Source organism: Clupea harengus, chromosome 12, assembly GCF_900700415.2.
Source record: "Clupea harengus chromosome 12, Ch_v2.0.2, whole genome shotgun sequence".
In the NCBI taxonomy this organism is placed as follows: Eukaryota; Metazoa; Chordata; class Actinopteri; order Clupeiformes; family Clupeidae; genus Clupea; species Clupea harengus.
Genome location: NC_045163.1, coordinates 29060164 through 29064923, shown reverse-complemented (window position 1 = coordinate 29064923; position 4760 = coordinate 29060164). Strand labels below are relative to the sequence as shown.

General features: G+C 44.9%; 1 protein-coding gene across 1 annotated transcript in view; it reads right to left on the bottom strand.

Annotated features, from left to right (window-relative positions):
* Positions 1-4493, bottom strand: part of il11ra (interleukin 11 receptor, alpha) — a 49428-nt gene extending 44935 nt beyond the window's left edge. The window contains exon 1 of the mRNA XM_031577261.2: positions 4352-4493. The gene's annotated coding sequence lies outside the window, so the exon portion shown is untranslated. The remainder of the gene's footprint in view (positions 1-4351) is intronic.
* Positions 4494-4760: the final 267 nt, after the last annotated feature.

Below are 4760 nucleotides of genomic sequence, written 5' to 3'. Positions count from 1 at the left end.
TTCAGATGAGATTTTGGCAATATTACAGTGAAGTAACGGGCCGTTCGAGGAAAGAAGAAACATGGCAAGCAGTCTCCATCTCCCTTGGGTGTTGAAAAGAGCCGTCCCACTTGATGAATCCCACATGAACATTCCTCTCATCCCATACCATACAAACACCATCCACTGCAGCAGCAGTCATTCACAGTTTGACCACACAAACGGCAAATGTGAGAGAAAAAGTTTTAAATGTGCAAGTGTGAGAGAGAAAGAAAAAAATAAATAGAAAGGGGGAGAAAGGAAGAGAGAGAGAGAGAGAGAGAGAGGGAGAGAGGGAGAGAGAGAAAAATAGAGAAGGAGAAAGATACAGAGAGAGAGAGAGAGATAGAGAGAGGTGACAGTAAGTCTGAAAAAAAAGCGATCGAATCCAATTAACCATATTCGGCACGAAAGGTCTCCAAACTAACACACTGTAAACAGAGGGGCAGGAAGAGAGGGCGCTGCTAATTTTGCCAATAATGCCGCGATGGATAGAACTCTGCCAGGCCCTACACTTCAAAGGCCCTACACTGGCAGCCCCCAATTTGGTCCAATTATCCTTCCCATCCGCAGCCGGCAGACAGCAGCAGCGCACACACACACACACACACACACACACACACAGAGACACACACAGACACACACAGTGCCAGGTCAAAAACAAACCCTTAATGAAGAAACATTCCTGTCCCATGACTCAGCTTCACTGTCACATCCGTCACACACACACAATACTACACATACCAAAAGGAAAAGGAACATTTCTGAGGAGGTGTTGAAAGAAGAGGTGTGAGAGAATAAAGAGAGGCTGTTACAAATATAGTTTCTCTTTCTCCTTTTCTCTCTCTATGGGTTTCTCTTTCTCTCTTTCTCTCGAGCCCTCGGGGGTAGAACCCATCCAGGCCTGATCTTCTGCAGAGAGGCAATAGTGGAGGAGAAAGCCAATCCTTCAAGCAGTGTGTGTGGAGAGAGGGGGAAAAAAGTGCAGTGAATTCAATCCCATCCTGGGCCTCATGCTAATGTAATCTTGGAGCTGCTCAGAACTCTGGAGCTGCTCAGAACGCAGACACACACACACACACACACACACACACACACACACACACACACACACACACACACACACACACACACACACACACACACACACACACACACACACACACACACACACACACACTCTTAGCCCGCCGCTGACTTGGCAGGGCCGGGCCGCCCCATCCCCTCGAATGAGGCCTTTTCTCCTCTGGCGGAGCGAGACAGGACAGACGCACCTTTAATTTGAATCTGATTGCAAGCCGCTCCGTAAGCGTGCAGAAACCCGAGCGGGAGGAATGAGTGTGTGCCGTGGAGGAGCAGCGTCTCAGAGGGACAGAGACACAGACAAACAGAGAGAGAGAGAGAGAGAGTGTGTGTGTGTGTGTGTGTGAAAGAGAGAGAGTGTGTGTGAGAGAGAGAGAGTGAGAGAGAGAAAGAGAGACAGAAAGAGAGAGTGAGTGAGTGAGTGAGTGAGAGAGAGAGAGAGAGAGAGTGAGAGTGTGTGTGTGAGAGAGAGAGAGAGAGAGAGAGTGTGTGTGAGAGAGAGTGTGTTTGTGTGAGAGAGAGAGAGAGAGAGACAGAAAGAGAGTGAGAGAGAGAGAGAGCAGTAGAGGAACTCTCGTCTCCAGCCAGGCGAAACCAGAAGCACCTACTCCTCTGTCTCCCGCCACATCCATAATATTTAAATGTTTATTTGTAAAGGTATTCCTTTTCTCATTTGGAGCCTGTCAAGCACACACTCCATCCTGCTGTTTGCATTCCAGCGTGGTCTATTTGCAGCGCGGCTCTGTGCTCCGTGTGTGTGTGTGTGTGTGCTCTGTGCCCCTCTAGGCAGTAGGAATGCACATCTGGGCGCAAGGGGCCTCTCCTATGGAAGCAAGCCCCAGCTCAGGCGTGGAGACTCTTCCTTTCTCAAACTAGATAGCTGGAAGAATGGGATCAAATGTACAAAGCCCTGCACTACCGTCTGGACTAGCGTCTAGGCTAGCGTCTGCACAGTGTTTGCACTAGCGTCTGGCCTAGCGTCTAGGCTAGCGTCTGCAGTATCTGCACAGCGTCTGCACAGTGTTTGCCATAGCGTCTGCACAGTGTTTGCCATAGCGTCTGCACAGTGTTTGCTCTAGCATTTGCCCTAGCGTCTGGACTAGCATCTGCACAGTATCTGCACGGTGTTTGCCATAGCGTCTGCACAGTGTTTGCACTACCGTCTGGCCTAGCGTCTAGGCTAGCGTCTGCACTAGCGTCTGCCCTAGCGTCTGGACTAGCATCTGCACAGTATCTGCACGGTGTTTGCCATAGCGTCTGCACAGTGTTTGCACTACCGTCTGGCCTAGCGTCTAGGCTAGCGTCTGCACAGTGTTTGCACTACCGTCTGCCCTAGCGTCTAGGCTAGCGTCTGCAGTATCTGCACAGCGTCTGCACAGTGTTTGCTCTAGCGTCTAGGCTAGCGTCTGCACAGTGTTTGCACAGCGCCTGCACAGCAACACAGTGGTGACCATTCTAAAATGCTCTACAGAAAGTGCTGACTACCCTGGACCGGGAGGCACAGTGTGTTTTCTGGGTAATCTAACTGCTACAGGGACACACACACAGACACAGACACACAGACACACAGACAGACAAACAGCATGTCAGCAGACCCAACTTGCTAAGAGCAGAAACAAGTTGATTCAGGAAACTTAAGAATTTGTTGATTTTTTAATTACTGCTTTCAATGCCTTCACAAAGTGCAGCCTCTATGTCACTCAACCAGCCTTCCCACAGGACTGAAAAAAGGGTTGATTAAAATAATCACATTTAAAAAACCACACCTACAAAATATGAGCAGTCTATGCTGCATTATTACCTAAGGCCAACTTGAAACCAAGACCAACATTGCTGAGGCCTTTTGAAGTGTGCCAGTAATTAGCATACTTCTTAAATTGGACTGTAATCCACATACATACCGGCCTCTACCTCAAACTTGGATTGCATTAGTAGTTATATTTATATTATATTTATATTATATTATTTATTATTTATATTAGTAGTTGTATTTCAGCTACTCCATCGGCATTATCTTTCTGTTGTTGTTGTTGTTGTTATTTTAGCCTTGCTATTATCTTGTCTTCCAGCTTTTAATTCATACATTTACTGTTCTTCACTATGTTTGTGACACCATTTGGGTAGTCACCCCTGACAAAAACACAACAGCAGGAACCTACAAACAAACAAACAAACAAACAAACAAACAAAGAAGCCTATATTATGGATCCATATATTAAAGAAGCCTATATTATGGATCCATATATTAGCTAAAGGTTCTGTTCAACACACCACAAGGGTCTCAATATCCAGTTTGTCTTCACCATACCTCTGAACACAAACGAACATACTACTACAACAAACCAAGCAACTCACTAATGTTTTTATCTTAAGTCATCAATATGGCTTTCTATGTGCAAAAGGCTAAGCAAGGCAATGGCAGATTACTACAATTGCGAGGAAAACATATATTATGTGTGACTTCATGGGCTAGTTTAATATTTTCAGATGCAATAACTTAAAGTTATCATCGTTTTCTTTAATAATGGCAAACAAATCACTGATATCACATTAATTAGTTATGGAGTCTACACTTCCCCCTTAAAATTAATATCTTTCTTCATACCTATAGCTTTGTTAGTATACTGCTGGTACAATTGAGATATTTTAAATCACAACTGTTCTTCATATATACATATACATATTTACATAACAAGGTGGTGACTTCTACGCTTTAATCCAATCACAGGGTCTTTAAATCCAATAAATAGCTAGTGCTTCCTAGCACACCGACCAACACAAGATAAATGACTTTGTGTCGCAAGGCAAAGCGTTACGAAAGTAGACTTTTACAAAACTGTCTTCTAACTTTCAAGATGCCAGTGTATGTCTAGTTTCATAAGTAGATACTGTAGTTTTAGGCTATCGTTCCAAAGCCACAGGTAGGCTAAGACAGAGTAGAAATAAAACGGAAAATAATTGAACCAACGAATGGGGTCGATAGAAAACGGTTTTGGTCTTTTCCATTTGTGATTATTAATTGTGTCAGCCGGCCTAATGAACCGAGCCGCTACGGTAACACAAATACAAACACGTTCCAAAGTTATCAGTGAAAGCGCGAGCTCAGTTCAGCTCTGTGCGTGTCGGACTGAGGTCTCGAGGGACCGTGAAACTTTTCCACACATTAACGAGACCGCACCAGAGACCACCCGACCCGAAAACTCGAAATATATCGTTTTCAAAAACATATAATTCAAAACACACGTCTTACCTTATCTCTCAACGGAGGTTAAACGGGCATTTTTATACGGTCAGTCTCCATGGCCACAGTTGGCTCAAGTTTAAGCTCGTAGTAAGATGAATAGAACTGAGAATCCTAGGCGAAGTCCCAAACGCGCTCCCATTGGATGGATGAGCTGTCAGTTGTATAGGAGCTGGACTGGGCGTTTCCTGTAGCGGATGTTGTCGTAAAAAGTGGTGCCGCGCCAGGAGCTCAGTCTGCTCAATTGTTCGCGCTTATCTCGACGTGACTTGTTTGGGTTGTTACGTGTCATTTGAAGATCAGTGCTGTTTCATTGTCTCACTATGCAGTGATAGGCTAATATAGCTATTATGGCATACGCATTGGACACTTTAGCCCAAGTTAATACTTAAAGTTAAAGTTAAATCTTAGATGACAA